Source organism: Aquarana catesbeiana, linkage group LG01 (genome assembly GCF_042186555.1).
Source record: "Aquarana catesbeiana isolate 2022-GZ linkage group LG01, ASM4218655v1, whole genome shotgun sequence".
NCBI lineage: Eukaryota > Metazoa > Chordata > Amphibia > Anura > Ranidae > Aquarana > Aquarana catesbeiana.
The window spans coordinates 558,239,208-558,255,792 of record NC_133324.1 but is presented as its reverse complement, the minus strand read 5'-3'; the positions used below and the strand labels follow the sequence as shown (position 1 = coordinate 558,255,792).

Here is a 16,585-nt window from a genome sequence, read left to right as displayed (position 1 = left end):
TACATACAACCAAAGCAATAACTCATATGTAAATTTGAACAGTGTACGTATATATCTATATATATAGCTATATATCCGGATATATAACTAAAGGCCTTTAACACCACTACCTCCAATTAGGCACTGTGGCACAGTTCAGTTTCAGGGGCCCCTGATGAGCTGACTTGTAAGGCATAACACAATCCTGCTGGAAAGGATGAACGCTGACACATCTGTAGAGCAGTGGCTTCCTGGGGACACTTGTACAGATGAACACCCCAATGGCGAAGAAGTCTGGAACGCGCCACCTGCTAGGCAAATCAGGCCTATCTAGACTATCTCTTGGTCCCTAACCTGACTATAGACTATCAATGCTACCAGGCCTCTACCCATCTAAATGGCCGTTGGAAGCCTATCCTTTCGCTACCCTGAGCTGTTTACCATTTACCTAGGATAATACTAGTTAGGAACCCCCAGACCAAAAAGGGACACTGTTGCTTTAAATAATGAAGTTATACACTTCAACACAAACCAGTCACTTGATTGGTTATAATTATATGAGCTTTGCTCTCATACACTTGAGAATAGCCCAAGTATATTGCAGTATGCAAATAGAAAGTTTAAGAGTCTCAGAGAAGCCTCTAATAGATAGCTCTGATTCCCACACAGGAGTGCTCACACAGGAGTGACAGTAATATAACAAGCAATGAGCTACACTGTGCAGTAACACTTGCCAACACAGCACAAAATCAGCCTGCACACCTTTGGCATCCTTGAGGGGTTTCCTGACCCTTCAGCAAGGACAGGAAACAACCTCTTAACAGGAAGAATCTGTGTGTAACAAGAACTCTATGGTAGTTGCCAGGCATGTATGCAAACAACCTCACAGTGTACAAAAGAACACTTCCCTACACACTGTAACTGATTGACCACCACTCTATTTAAATTGGGCTCTATGAGTCTAGGCAGAAGGAGGGCAGAGGAATGACTCCTTCTTATGTCAGACCTCTCCCTTCTGTGTCCCCTGACACCACAGTCCCACAGAACTGTAAACACTGCACCTAGTTCAGTGTTCAGATTACCCCGCTCATACAGTACATATACTGAGCCCTGGGTGTATGTGTGTGTCTGTATGGCACCAGTAACTTCAGTCCCTTGGAAGAAGAAGGCCTTGAATCTTCAGCTAGCCACTTTAGTTGGTGCACTTGGATGTTCTGTTTGGTAGAGTGAAAATGCAGTATGCTGGTAGTATCTGGGTAGCAAGGTGGACACTGTGACTGCTTAACAGGGTGTAGTGTGACTCAGGTTCTACAGGTGTAGGCAAAATAGGCAGCGTTGTCTGCATGCAGTGTCTCTGTATCTCTGTAAAATAGGCAAGTGCCCGCTCACCAATCCTGCGGCCAAGGCCCAAGCAAAGTGTCCTGGAACAGGCAGACTCTTTGGGTTGCCCTACTGGCTACCTCACAACCAGAACACTTCACGCCATCTGTACAGATGTGTCTGGAGAATGCACCTGGGATCCCCCTCTCAGGCAGGATGTTTCCGACCGTCCGTAGTTCTGTGGGAGGAACGCAGCACCTCTCACCTGGATACGGTCTTCTCCTTTGCCCTGTGGTGTCTCCCAGCTCCCAGGCAGGCTCTTGGTTTTCTTTTCTTCTCTGCCCGCCAGAGCATGCTGGGGTGTGTAGTTCTGCCCCCTATGGATAGCTATGGGGCTGTTTGTGTTAGGGACTACATGGCTCCCTGCTGTAAGGACATAGCTTAAAGGATGAGAAAGAATGGACTGATCTTTGGCAAGTACAGTGAGAACATGGCTGGCTGATCGTTTGAAAAACAGCTGAGCTGGATTAAACGAAAACCTGATCTTCCAATGCGGACCACATGCTGACCAGCACACGACAATGTATGTCGGCACAATGGCACGGCTGGGCAAATGGGAGTACAGGTACGTCCCCTTTAAATTGCGGCATTGTGGCCCACAATTCCGTTACCGTGTCCACGGGTCCCGCGGACTCGATGTCCGCCGGGGGCCCGCGATCCTGTCACGGAGTGGCAGAACGGGGAGATGCCTATGTAAACAAGGCATTTCCCTGTTTTGCCTAGCAACATGACAGAGATCTACAGCTCCCTGTCATCGGGAGCAGTGATCTCTGTCATCGGGAGCAGTGATCTCTGTCATGTTCTAGTGAGATAATCCCCCCACAGTTAGAATCACTCCCTAGGACACACTTAACCCCTTGATCGCCCCCTAGTGTTTAATCCGTTCCCTGCCAGTGTCATTTACACAGTAATCAGTGCATTTTTATAGCACTGATCGCTGTATAAATGACAATGGTCCCAAAATAGTGTCAAAAGTGTCCGATGTGTCCGCCATAATGTTGCAGTCACGATAAAAATCGCAGATCACCGCCATTACCAATAAAAAAAAATAATAATAATAATAAAAATGCCATAAATCTATCCCCTTTTTTGTAGACGCTATAACTTTTGCGCAAACCAATCAATATACACTTATTACGAATATTTTACCATAAATATGTAGAGGAATATATATCGGCCTAAACTTAGAAAGAAATTTTTTTTTATATATTTTTGGGGGATATTTATTATAGCAAAAAGTAAAAAATATTCTTTTTTTGTCCAAAATTGTCGCTCTTTTTTTGTTTATAGCGCAAAAAATAAAAACCACAGAGGTGATCAAAAACCACCAAAAGAAAGCTCTATTTGTGGGAAAAAAAGAACGTCAATTTTGTTTGGGTGCAACATCGCATGACCGCGCAATTGTCAGTTAAAGCGACACAGTGCCGTATTGCAAAAAGTGCTCTAGTCAGGAAGGGGGTAAATCCTTCCGGGGTTGAAGTGGTTAATGTGCATTTTAGGGATGCAAATCTTTATCCCATTTCAATTAGGGGACAATTCTCTGTTGCAGCTTTATTCTCTGTCACAGCAATTTGGATCTCATGTTAAAAAAGTTTGTTGTCCTTCTTTGAATCAATTAAGGATTTAAAGGATAAAAAGTAGTTAATAATGCATTTAATGGACTCCTATGGAGTGATTTCTAACTGTGGGGGATGGACCGACTGGAGAAAGAAAGACATCTGTGTTCCTGATTAGCAGGAACACAAGATCACTCTCTCCCTCGCTGACAGAACAGCGTTCTGCTTTGTTTACATAGGCAGATTGCCTCTCCTACAAATGATCGGCGGGTCCTGGTGGCCATAGCGGCACCTGGTCCCACTGATTGGCTCCCGCTGTGTACCCCAGAGCCAATCTGAGGAATCATGTACAGGTATGTGATTTTGCGATTAAAGGTGGCCCTACTGCAGCAAATGTACGTGGGGCGGTCCTTCAGTGGTTAAGGGCTAAGCACTAGGGTGCCCACGTGTCCCGGATTGCCCGGGACAATCCCGCAATTAGCAGGTCTGCCCCGGGTCCCGGGCACCTTCATTCAGGGACAAAACAGTCTCCCGGAATGAAATTGAGAGAGAAAGCAAACCCTGCCATAGCGCTGGCGCTCGCTCCGCCTCCAGCTCTACCTGAGACTCTGGCCACTGGTTACTAGAGCCGCCTGGCGGCTAGCAACCAGTGACCTCACAGCCACGACTCTGCCCAGCATGCAAAGTGGAGGAGAAGTTAACTTTCTCCTCCGCGCTTAACACTCTCCACCATGCTGGACGAGGCTGTCAGCGGGGGTAGCCCCAAAGACACTAATCCACCAGCACTGCATTCTGGGTTACGACCTCTGTGGCTCTGCCCCTGGCTTTATCCCTGCCTCATACCGCAGAGCGGGCCGAAGCCACCTCCCCCTCCTCGGCTGTTTACAAGTACACAGGAGCCGGAGGAGGGACACTGGCACTGATCTGAGGTCTGTTGTAAGCTTATATTATTATATGTATGTAGATGGACTGAGGAGGGGGACAGGGACAGTGATTAGGAAAAAGGTAAAAAGCGCCCCAAGCACATTTCCGACCCCCACCTCTCTACTAGCACAAGTGGAAGGGGAGGGGGTCAGTACTTAGTGGGGGGGTCTGTACTTAGTGGGAGGGTTTGTACTGAGGGGGGTTCTGTACTTAATGGGGGGGTCTGTACTGAGGGAGGGGGGTCAGTACTGTGGGGGGTCTGTAAGTAGTGGGGGTCCATACTGAGGGAGGGGGGTCTGTACTTAGTGGGGGGGGTCTGTACTGAGGGGGGTCTATACTGCGGGAGGGCGTCTGTACTGAGGGAGGGGGGTCAGTACCGAGGGAGGAGGGTCTATTCTTAGTCAGGGGGGTCTAAACTGAGGGGGTCTGTATTTAGTGGGAGGTCTATACTTAGTGGAGAGGGGGGTACGTACTGAGAGAGGGGGGTCTATACTTAGTGGAGAGGGGGGTACGTACTGAGGGAGGGGGGGTCTATACTTAGTGGAGAGGGGGGTACGTACTGAGTGAGGGGGGTCTATACTTAGTGCAGAGGGGGATACGTACTGAGAGAGGGGGGTCTATACTTAGTGGAGAGGGGGGAATGTACTGAGGGAGGGGGGTCTATACTTAGTGGAGAGGGGAGTATGTACTGAGGGAGGGGGGTCTATACTTAGTGGAGAGGGGGTACGTACTGAGGGAGGGGGGTCTATACTTAGTGGAAAGGGGGGTGCGTACTGAGAGAGGGGGGTCTATAGTTAGTGGAGTGGGCGGTACGTACTGAGGGAGGGGGGTTTATACTTAGTGGAGAGGGGGTCCGTACTGAGGGAGGAGGGTCTATACTTAGTGGAGGAGAGGTCCGTACTGAGGGAGAGAATCTATACTTAGTGGAGAGGGGGTCCGTACTGAGGGAGGGGGTCTATAGTTAGTGGAGGGGGGGTCCATACTGAGGGAGGAGGGTCTATACATAGTGGAGAAGGGGGTCCGTACTGAGAGAGGGGGTCTATAGTTAGTGGAGGGGAGATCCGTACTGAGGGGGGGGTCTGTACTGAGGGAGGGGTGTATATTATTACAATGTAATAATAGAAATACATTTCAAGCATGGTGTTGGGATGATATGCGTGATGATATAAGCAGGGTGTTGATGTTGGGATGATTCAAGTGCTAAAACCAGCCATTCACCCGTCAAATCACTCGCCGCCGAAATCCCGTTAACCCCCGAGCCTACATTCAACACAAGCGCCCCGGTCCTTGCCAAAATTGTTCCTGAATGGCAGTTTGGAAATGTGGTCACCCTACTAAGCACACCTTAAAGTGATATTAAAGGTATATATTTTTTTAAATAACAAATGATCCTCCATTTCTCTTCTCCAAGCGTCCCCCAGCTCCCTCCTCACTGGCTGTGTTTGACAGCAGTGGGAGCCAATGTCTCCCGCTGCTGTCTCTGAGCCAATAAGGAGGCAGAGACCTGGGAGAGCAGCTGCTCTCATGCACATAACTGGATTGTGATCGGGTTCGTGTAAGTATTGGGGGGGCTGCGGGGGGAGCAGCATACTAAAGGTTTTTTAACTTACTGCATAGAATGCGTGAAGGTAAAAAACCTTCAACCTTTAGAACCACTGTAACAACCTCAATACCAACACGTTTCATAATTTCTAAAAACTTAATTGGCCATATGTTATTCCCATTGAGGAATTAATGCTTTTCACCTAGTCCAGAAGCGGTTGTTTAAGTAGGAATAGGCGCAGTTTTCTACATATTTTCTTAATTTCTAAAAACTGTTGGAAAAAAATATCATATTGGGGGTGTCCGCTTTTAAAAAAGTGGTTATTCTGGAGGTGTTTTAAATGGCATTTTTTAAATCGGTTTTAAAAACAGAAAGTAGGGAAAACGTTTCTTTTCAAAATGTTTAGTCTTTTTTTCTCATATAGTAAAAACACAGAAGTTATTAAAAAAAACAAAAGAATGTTCTATCAGTCTCAAAACATGATATAAAATTTGAGCACAGTGTTGCATGAATAATCGATTGTCAAACGACTTCAGTACTGAAAACTGAAAAATGGCTTCCTGGAAAGGAAGGGGGTGTGACATGCTGATATTGAGGGGGTTAAGCTTGTTACAGCTCCTGGTTAGAAAGGCTATTTTTGCACAGACAATTATTGGTGATAGCTGCGGCTGACGCAGACCCGTCTTTAAAAGTGTACAGGGCTGGGTGGCTGCAGCCAGCTGCTCATAGGTGGCAAAAACAGCTGCAAAAAATCAAAAGATTCCTGTCACTGCCTTTTGCACCTGGCCAAATCGCCGTGCAAATGTAGCCAAAGGGTTAAAATTCACTACATGTCAGTCTATCCCTGGAAATTAGGTTTGTGCTATGTGTCTTCTGGTGAGGCCTCTTCTTCAGCTTCCTGTTGGGAATATATTACTTTCACTTTCAGTTGCAGATGGCCTCGAACACGCCTTGTGTTTCTTTGTTATATTTAGCATTCAACTAGAATATTTAACGTGAAAGTCTGAATAACTGTGGACTGCGTCCAGCAACAAGATATTCTATAGTTCATAAACAGCGCTGCGATCAACTTCGTTAACAACTGGTACGTGCTCGTTACTTTGATTCCTTCATGTCACAGTTTCCGTTTGCTAACATGACCAAGTACATAAGGAAGTAAGCAGGTATATTCGCTTTTGTTTAAAGAAGAAATATTCTTGCTTTGGAGTTTTTTAATTTGCTGTATTCTACGATTGTTGCAAACATTCTGTACCTCCTAACAGCACAGCAAATGTTGATCGTCTGGTAAGCTGCTGAGGTAAACAGTGCTAGCACTATGTCTGCAAAAAGCACAGCAGTTGCAATGCTGGTAGCTGTTATGCTGCGCAAACAAATCTTCTCTCCTGTACTGGCCACGATTATTTGGGCACATGCATGGGGACATTTACAGGTATTACTGAGCTCTAGCTTAAAGTGATTGTAAAGTCTATTTTTCTTTATTTAAAAATAACATGTTATATGTGCCTGCTCTGTTGCAGTGGTTTTGCACAGAGCAGCCTGGATCCTTCTCTTCTCAGGTCCCTCTGCAGGGCTCCTGGCCCCATCCCTCCTGTTGAGTGCCCTCACAGCAAGCAGCTTGCTATAGGGGCACTCGAGCCAAGCCACAGCTCCCTGTGTCCATTCGGAGCTGTGGTCTGGCCCCACCCACTTTCTCTTCTCATTGGCTCACTGACTTTGATTGACAGGAGCAGGAGCCAATGGCATCGCGCTGCTGTTTCAGCAAATGAGGAGGGGAGCCAAGACAATTCTACAACATCACTGGATCTAGATGGGGCTCAGGAAAGTATGGGGGGGGGGGGGGGCTGCTGCACACAGAAGGCTTTTTATCTTAATGCATAGAATGTATTAAAGTGTTACTAAAGGCACATTTTTTTAAAATTAAAATAACTTACCTGCTCTGTGCAGTGGTATTTCTTAGAGAGGTCCTGATCCTCCCTCTTCTCGGGTTCCCTGGCGGCGATCCTGGCTCCTCCTCTTCCTCCTCCTCTTCCTCTTGGGACTACCATAGCCAGCCGCTATGCACTCCCGACCTGTGTGTCTATAGAGCCGTGCTTCATAGACTTACACGGCAAGACTTGGGCCCGTGCCCTACTTCCTCCTCACTGCATTTGATTAACAGCAGCAAGAAACAATGGCTCCTGCTGCTGCTTGGATGCTGTGTAAAGAGGAAAAGAGGGAAGAATAGATGCAGCCGTGCACATCGCTGATCTCTTCTCCCCTCTCTTCCCCTTCACACAGAGGCAGGGGGGCACAGGGAGACTGAAAGGCATTAAGGTAAAAAACGTTTTTAGGTTTAGTAACACTTTAAGATATAAAACCTTCTGCCTTTACAACCCCTTTAAAACTCCCAAGCATGCACATTGTAGAAGTATATTGCTGTGAGCACTTGTACTTGTGCAAATGCTGATGCTCTTTTACATAGGTGTTTACTGTGGATATGTGTATAGGGAATATCCTGAATGAGAAACTTACGAGTTCAGTAAAATACATCATATGCGCATACGTGGGTAAATGCAAGCACACAGGTGTGTACAATCATGCACTTCTATGGTCAGCTGTAGACACCCACCTGCAGCTTCCCAGGTACATGAAAATGCCAGGAGTGTAGTAGCAATGTTACTTTGGACAAATCTGGTTGCTGTAAACCATAAACACAAAACATATATACAGTAAATCACTAACACTTTCTTAAAGTCCATCTGAAGCGTCTCTTCTTGACTTTCCTTCAGAGTAATAAACAGGTGAATTCCAGGCAAGTTAAGGTAGTCCACATAGTGAAATTGGTGTAGAGTTATTTACTTTCAAGTTATTACAGAGGACAAAGGGGCACTCTATCTGGAGGAAAATAAATTTACATGGGGCATAGCAATAATTACACCCGGGCGAGGGCTGTCTCTGCCCGCACGGGATGCATTGGTGTTTCTTGCATCCTCGTGTAGACCGTCCCGTTCATGTCAACTGGGATGCAGCAGCTCCACAGACACAGCTGCTGCTCCCAAATTAGCATCCATGCAGGTACTGGGGCGTGCCCCTGAACGCACACAGCCTTTTGAGATTTGAACGAGGTTAAGGCCTCATTAACGTCCGTTTTGAATGAGACCTTAACCTCCACATGCAGAAAGGCTTTTTTACAGTAAGAGCCATAAAAATGTAGAATAGATTCCCTCAAGAATTAATTCTGCCCAGTTCAGTAGATTCCTAAATGCACAAAATATAACTGGACATTGACATTTAATTGTGATAGTTCAAGGATCAGCAATCTCTGTTGCTATCTCATTGCCTTCTTGGGGATGGAGCAAGTTGGACAATGCTTTATTGCATTTTTTTTTGCCTGGACAAACTGTGGGTATAGGTTTGTGTATGTGGAGGTTATTTGTAATTATGTAACTATTCAAAGTTGGCATATTAGGCAGGGCTCACACTGTTCAGTTGCAGAAAAATGCAAGAACATGCATTATTGGCCTCTTGGATCTCAGACTTATAAAATTGATACAATTTGCAGATATTTTATACATACAGTATGTGAATGTCCATTTTTATGTTTTATTAGTGTATGTTTTGGATTATTTGAGGTGCAAGTTTTCTGATTTTCTATTCAAATGAATGGGCATCCTTAAAAGAATGCATGTTAAGGCATAATGCACTGCAACAGTCCAGCCTTAATGTTCAAAAGAAATTTAATTTCCCTATATTTAAATAGTAAATAAAGCTGAGAAGCTGGATTTTACCTGCACCCAGGCATGTACTGGCCATCGGGACTACTGGGAGTTTCCCAGGGGCCGATGGCTCAGTGGGCCGCTTTTTTTTCCAGGGTGTGACGGCCCTTGTTACAGGTAGAAGTCAGCCCCGGCAGCCGCCGACTGGCTGACTGGCTGCTGCGCTGCATTCTGGGAGTGGTAGTACGGCACCGCTCAAGTTCCTGGCGGTGGGTGGAACTCAGCAGCGCAGCAAACTACAGCTCCCAGGAGTCTCTGAGGCAGGCAGAGGCAGGGCATGTGGTACGCCAGGGCACGTGTCACAAACATCACGTGACTTGCTCAGGCTGTGGGCTGGGCACTGGCTTAAGGAGTGGCTGCAAGCCAAGTTGCAACTCCCTGAATCTTTGGACAGGAGACAAGCAGAGCAGAGAGGCAGCTTGGAAGTTGTCATCACCCCCTGAAGAGGCCGTGCACGGTGCAAGGACCTGCTCAGTTGAGAGAAAGACCCAGACCCTGACACCCCCAGCTGACACCCACATCCCAACCCCCCCATTTACCCTGCCCCAGTGTCCTGCCCACCACCCAGTAACCTCAAAACAGAAAATAGCCGTCAACACTCTCTTTCTGTCAGGTCCTGTGCCGGCCATGGCCTGTGGGTCCTGTGCTGGCCATGGCCTGTGGGTCCTGCTAGCCATGGCCTGTGGGTCCTGCTAGCCATGGCCTGTGGGCATTGGCATCAGGTGGAGGGTTTGACCGGGGCCAAAGCCCCGAGTGGGCCCCCAAAAAGCCAAGGGTCTTTGTCGTACCAATGACCATTATTGGCCTCAAGTCCCAAGGCCTGGGGTTGGCCAGGAACTCAGGGCTATGGGCTGCCTGCCCTGGAGCCGCTTTTGGGACGATCCTGGGTGGTGCACACCAGGCTGCCTCTGAACTGTTTTTGTGCATGTTTGCAAAATTAAAGTGGGCCAGCCTGGATGAAGTCCAGGGCCAAATTTTTTGTCCCAGGCCAGCCCTACCTGCACGTTGCTAGACACAAGTCTGAAGGGGATGGGAGGGACTAAACAGGGCTTTTACATTATTTCCTGAAGCTCCAGCAGATGAGCTAGGTGTGGCTGGTCACTGATTGGGCTTTTAAGGGTGCCAACATTTAAACCACTGCAACAGCAGTAAGTGTGACAATGTTGCAATGATTTAAACTGCAGATGCAAGAGTCACCTCATCAAAGGTAGTGCCTATTCAATCGCTCTACTGGCAGGATCAACACGTATCCACAAAATGTTCCAGGGGGTACTTAAAAACAGAGCCAGATCTTGCTGTTATGGTTAGCTTACACCACATATTGTATGATCATTCATTCTACCTAGCCCATGTATGCATATTTACCTCCAAAGCCCCTCCACAGGAATCTGTTGCTTAGTGTCAACCATTTTTGCAGGCGTAGGAACATGTTCCATTTTTTCTACTTGAATTGGAGGGTCTTTGATATTGCCACTTTCATTTGCTCCCCTGTCATTGTTAGTAAATGTCTCATAGTTTCTGTGCTTGTCACTTTTCTGTCTGTGTAGTCAAGTACTGATGTAGAAGGATGCACAAGGTCGCTGTAGTTTTTCCTGTTTTTGATATTTCATAGTTAGGTTTGATTTCAAGATTTTGTTGTTCTTGCCCTGATTATCCTTTTGCTTAAAGCAGCTTCCCTGTTTACATAGGAACCAGCGTAGTCCTGATATTTCCATGTAAGAATAAGTGGGTAGGGATGTCATTAGAAATCAAAACAGGAGCAGACAGAACCTGGAGCAATTGTGCATAGCAACAAGCTTTTATCTTCAGCTTTGGAATTTTTAAGATAGAAGCTGATTAGTTATTGTGCACAGCTGCTATGGTTTAGATAAACTCCCACTTTGGGTACCAACAATTAGTAGTGCGGCTATGGAGGTGCGGACTGCATCCTGGTGACACCTGCAAGAGGGGTGGCACCATCAAGTAGGAAGTGATATCCGACTGTGATGGTGTCACCCCCATCCCTGACAATAGTCTGCCCAACACCCTGCAGATCACTGTGGCAGGCTAGACAGGAGAGAGCCTATTGGGGGATGGGGGTTTGGGGGGGTGGTGACACCATGTTTTATCGCACAAGGGGGGTTTGGGGTGGTGGTGACACCGTGTTTTACCGCATGGGGGGGGCAGGAGTGGTGGGGTGACACCATGTTTTACCGCACCAAGTGACATTAACCCTAGCGACGCCGCTGCCAACAATGTTGTTGAGGTTCTGGGGCACATTAGAGCCATCCATGTTTCTGTATAGGTCTTGCTGGCTTAAAAAATTATTGAAAATCACAGCTTTTAACAACTATTTAACGATTCTACAGCTACTACTCTTTGGCAGATAAACTGACCTGCATTCAGTGGCAGCTGGTGAAGTTTTAGGATGGGGGGCGCTAGACCCCGCCCTTACTTTTTTACACCTCCCACTTCTCATAAGCCACATCCCTTATAGAATCCACCCACTCCGTCCCCTGTATTCCACTTGGTTCCACCCATAGTGTCAAGAGTATACAGCTCAGCATCACAGGACAGACTATATAGCTTAGCCTCACTGGTCAGGGTATATAGCTCAGCATTACAGATCAGGGTATATAGCTCAGCCCCACAGATCAGGGTATATAGCTCAGCCTCACAGATCAGGGTATATAGCTCAGCATTACAGTTCAGCGTATATAGCTCCGCATTACAGATCAGGGTATATAGCTCTGCCTCACAGATCAGGGTATATAGCTTAGCCTCACAGATCAGGGTATATAGCTCAGCCTCACAGATCAGAGTATATAGCTCAGCCTCACAGATCAGGTTATATAGCTCAGCCTCACAGATCAGGGTATATAGCTCAGCATTACAGATCAGGGTATATAGCTCAGCCTCACAGATCAGGGTATATAGCTCAGCCTCACAGATCAGGGTATATAGCTCAGCCTCACAGATCAGGGTATATAGCTCAGCCTCACAGATCAGGCTATATAGCTCAGCCTCACAGATCAGGCTATATAGCTCAGCCTCACAGATCAGGCTATATAGCTCAGCCTCACAGATCAGGCTATATAGCTCAGCCTCACAGATCAGGCTATATAGCTCAGCCTCACAGATCAGGCTATATAGCTCAGCCTCACAGATCAGGGTATATAGCTCAGCCTCACAGATCAGGGTATATAGCTCAGCCTCACAGATCAGGGTATATAGCTCAGCCTCACAGATCAGGGTGTATAGCTCAGCCTCACAGATCAGGGTACATAGCTCAGCCTCACAGATCAGGGTGAATAGCTCAGCATTACAGATCAGGCTATATAGCTCAGCCTCACATATAAGGGTATATAGCTCAGCATTACAGATCAGGGTATATAGCTCAGCCTCACAAATCAGGGTATATAGCTCAGCCTCACAGATCAGAGTATATAGCTCAGCCTCACAGATCAGGTTATATAGCTCAGCCTCACAGATCAGGGTATATAGCTCAGCATTACAGATCAGGGTATATAGCTCTGCCTCACAGATCAGGGTATATAGCTCAGCATTACAGATCAGGGTATATAGCTCAGCCTCACGGATCAGGGTATATAGCTCAGCATTACAGATCAGGGTATATAGCTCAGCATATGTAGTATGTGGGAACTGGGGGATAGTAAGGCATCAGATATATAGTCTTGTGAAAACAAAAGTTCATTTTATTTCTCAGGAAAACAAACACAAATAGCTTTTTATTTCAGCAAAAAGATAAAACAATAAGCTTATCTTCAGCACGCAGTGCAAAGTAGGAAGAAAGCTCCAACAGAAAAGTACATGTCAAAGTATTTCCCAGTTTATTCTGATTAAACACAGTCCTTTTGCAGCAACCTTCTGTGGTGTGCTCTCCTCTTCTCCTCTGGAGTGTGGGCATGCAAGCAACGATGGCGGCTCCGGCTCCAGTGTGTGTCACCTCTTCCTAAGCGCTAGGCATCCAATAGGATTGCCTGGCGCTTTGGCCAATCGGGGAAACAGGTTTCACAACCTGCTTCCTGATTGGCGGGGATGAACTGTAGTGTGAAAAATAGCGAAAATTAATTCGCTATCATCACACAATTGGGTGGGATCAGGGCACACTCTCTGCACCCCGAGCCCACTCTTTTTTAAGCCTATTAGAGCTTCTGGCTCTAATCAGGTGCTTCAAAAAAAATCCCCTGCCCACCCCCACCATAGGAATTCATGTGCCCGGCGTCCTGAAAGGGGCCAGGCGCATGTATAGGGATGAGTAAGTGAGCAATTTAAGTGGTTAAATGAAAAAAAATCACATATCCCTTGTGCACCCAATCTAGTCATTGCTGGTCTCAGCATTATGTTAGAATATTATGCATTGGTATCCTGTAGAACAGGTGTAACAAGATAAGTGAGCTGCATAGGGTAGACAGGACTCAAACCTAAAGTACAAAAAAACAATGATATATAGCATAGAACACAGGTTAGAAACAGCATAAACCTAGCAGCCTAAAGAACACTAGAACACTAACATTGGTGCAAAGTACAGGTCACCTAACAATCCAACTAACTATATACAAACTATTTACAATCAGGGGAAAAGAGGAAATTAGGTAAGCAGGGGCAGGCAGTTTTACAAGGAGCAGTGAATAAAACAGGTCAGGAAAGAGGCCAGATTAGGGTTCAGGTTCACAAGGAGCAGGTACAGGCAGCAGGATAGGATCAGGATCATCAGAGGTTTACACAGAACAGGTACAAGCCAGCGGCAAGATCAGGATCATGAGATCTCAGTACCAGAAAGCATAGGCAGTTAGGCACAAAGGCAATGTGCTGAGAAATAACTGTTAATACCCTTCCAGCAGCCAGCAACCAATACAAGCTAATTCCTGGGGACCTGCTTGCCACTGATTAGCATAGGCGGGTTCAGGCATGAGTCTGAACCAGCCTGACCTATTCTGCCAGGAAGCTGTCAAAGCAGACAGTCAATCATAAACAGTGGAGGCTTTCCTTGCCCATAGCTGTGTGTATACATGCCCCTTGCATATGTGAAAATGTGGGGTAGAGAATACCTTTGCTGTCTACTAATTGGCAGTCGTCTTTGACAGCTTCCCGGTGGGCTAGCTGAGGAAGGTTCGGACTTGCGTCTGCTGGCTAACACCCGCTGGCAGACACCAGAACTGAAATCTTCAGGTCAGTGGACACCAGTGCAACCAGCTAATGAACCAGCTCCTAACAGTATGACAGTGAGCAGTATGTGCAGGAGAGAAGTGTGAAGGGTAAGACATTTGACAGTATGTGCAGGAGAGCATTGTGGAGTGTATAACAGTGGACAGTATTTGCCGGAGAGGAATGCAGAGGGTATGACAATGGGCAGTATGTGCTGGAGAGCAGTGCAGAAGGTATAACAGCAGGCGGTATGTGCAGAAAAGGAGTACTGAGAGTTTTAATTGGGTGCTATGTGCAGGAGAGCAGTGTGGAGGGTATGGCAGTGAGGAGTTTGTGCAGGAGAGGAGTGTGAAAGATATGAAGATGTAAAGTATGTAAAGGAGAAGAGCATGAGGGTATGAAGACGGCCAGATGGCCAGTGTGTGTAGGAGAGGAGTGTGGAAGGTATATCAGCGAGTATTATGTGCAGGAGAGGACTGCAGAACTCATGATGGCGTGAAGTATGTGCAGGAAGCTAGTGTGGAGTGTATGCCAGTGGGGCAATATGTGGAGGGCAGCAATCTGGAGCCAGGGCTGGTGCAAGGATTTTTGACACTGTTAGGATTACTCTCCTCTTGTAATCAGTCGAACTCCAGATGTATTGAAAAGCAGACAATTTATTTCAGATGTGTCACACAAATGGATGATGCTTACACGCCAAAAGATGCAGTAAGAATCATACAAAGAGATGTACATCCCCCCTCCTAATACCAACAAAAATATAGCCATAGCGCTTCTATTGGCTGAGGAAACACAGATAACGTGCCTGGTACAAAATGGTACTTCATTTCGCTAATTAGTGTTTCCTGTACATTCTTGTTCTACCATATATGGTTAAGCCTAATCATCCTACAACTTACTATGGAGTTAGTTAAAGCAAACGATACAGCAAGTTAATACAACAATGTGCTCAGAAGTCATCTTAAGAAAAGTCTCAGGGTTATTGTTTTTCTAATAGTTTTTCTAATAGTCACACAATAAACATTTAAAACTTTTCTAACAGACACCCTAGGCGAAATCTCATTTTGCCGCCCCCATTGGCCCCACCCCTGGCTCCACCCCCTTGCACTGCCCATGTGACTGGAGGTGGCGCTATACAGGAAGCATCGGCTTTGCTTCCTGTAGCGCTGGCTCGAGGGCTGCGCCTCTAGTTACACTACCGGTCGGACAGAACAGCTGTCTGAGACTGAGTTAGCTACATGCTGCAGCCTGCAGAGCATGCAGACACGGAGGGAAACCAGCGGCCGGGCCCCCCTAGACAGCAGTGCGCCCTAGGCAGCTGCCTAGTTTGCCTAGTGGTAGCACCGGCCCTGTCTGAAGCATATGATAGAGAAGGGTATATGTGCAGTAGAGGTGTAGTAAAGTTTATGACGGGCAGAACAGGCATTGGTTTGGAATTCCTTGTGAGCTGGGGGACAAGTTTTGAGAGAAGTGCTAGAGATACCCTATGAATAGAAGTGTGCTGGCTGGGAGGGATGTGCTCCGCACAGAAGAGGTGTTTTTTACTGTAAGGTGGCAGGCAAGGAATGCATTTGCTATGAGCAGAGGATGAGGGCATACTGTAACTATAAAGAGGCAAGGGGTTTTAAGGTTGGGGATGTGCTAAGACCACTTTCAGTAGAGGGGGCATGATGGAGATGTGCTAAGAGGCACTCTGGAGGTGTAGGGGGCTGGGTTTAGATAGGGTAGGGTTGGTATGTGTTGTGAACACTATGAACAGGGCTGGGTGGGGGCAGGATGGGCATGCACTGAGACCACTAAGAGGGGGAAGGGGGCTGGTCACTGAGAAATGTGAGCAGGGATCCACTGTGAGTGAAGTTGGGGTGGTGCTGAGGAGGATAGAGATGTGCTGGAAATCTGCTGTGGTAATGGTAAAGTTGTCCTATGAGGGGTGCTCATGCCAGGTCTCTTGGCTCCCGTGCCCTTCAGTCTTTCCTGCTCACACTGGGAGTTGGAATCTCTTGGAGCTGGATAAAGGCACTAGCACATAGGTGCACAGGAGGAAGAGAAGGAACCTAGGATACTTGACCATTGGCTGACTTGACTGATCACCCCTTCTTCGCCACCACCACCACCACTTTCTGCACTGGCATCTGCCATTTCTGGTTCTCAGTGAACATTTCCTAAAACTGACGCCATTTCTGGAGGTTTTTACCATCAGGAGGGTCTTTCTGGGAAAGGTGGTGAGAGCTGTGTTCTGCCTTATCACATAACAGTCATGCTTAAGCCTGGTACACAAGATGAGATTATCAGATGAATGA

General features: G+C 46.8%; 1 protein-coding gene across 2 annotated transcripts in view; it reads left to right on the top strand.

Moving 5' to 3' along the window:
- The first annotated feature begins 6,260 nt into the window (after positions 1-6,260).
- Positions 6,261-16,585, top strand: part of LOC141105934 (protein mono-ADP-ribosyltransferase PARP14-like) — a 91,933-nt gene continuing 81,608 nt past the window's right edge. The window contains exon 1 of one of the 2 annotated variants that reach the window (XM_073596168.1): positions 6,261-6,466. The gene's annotated coding sequence lies outside the window, so the exon portion shown is untranslated. Of the gene's footprint in view, positions 6,467-6,650; positions 6,680-16,585 lie in introns of those variants that run through there. The other variant, XM_073596176.1, reaches the window with a different exon arrangement.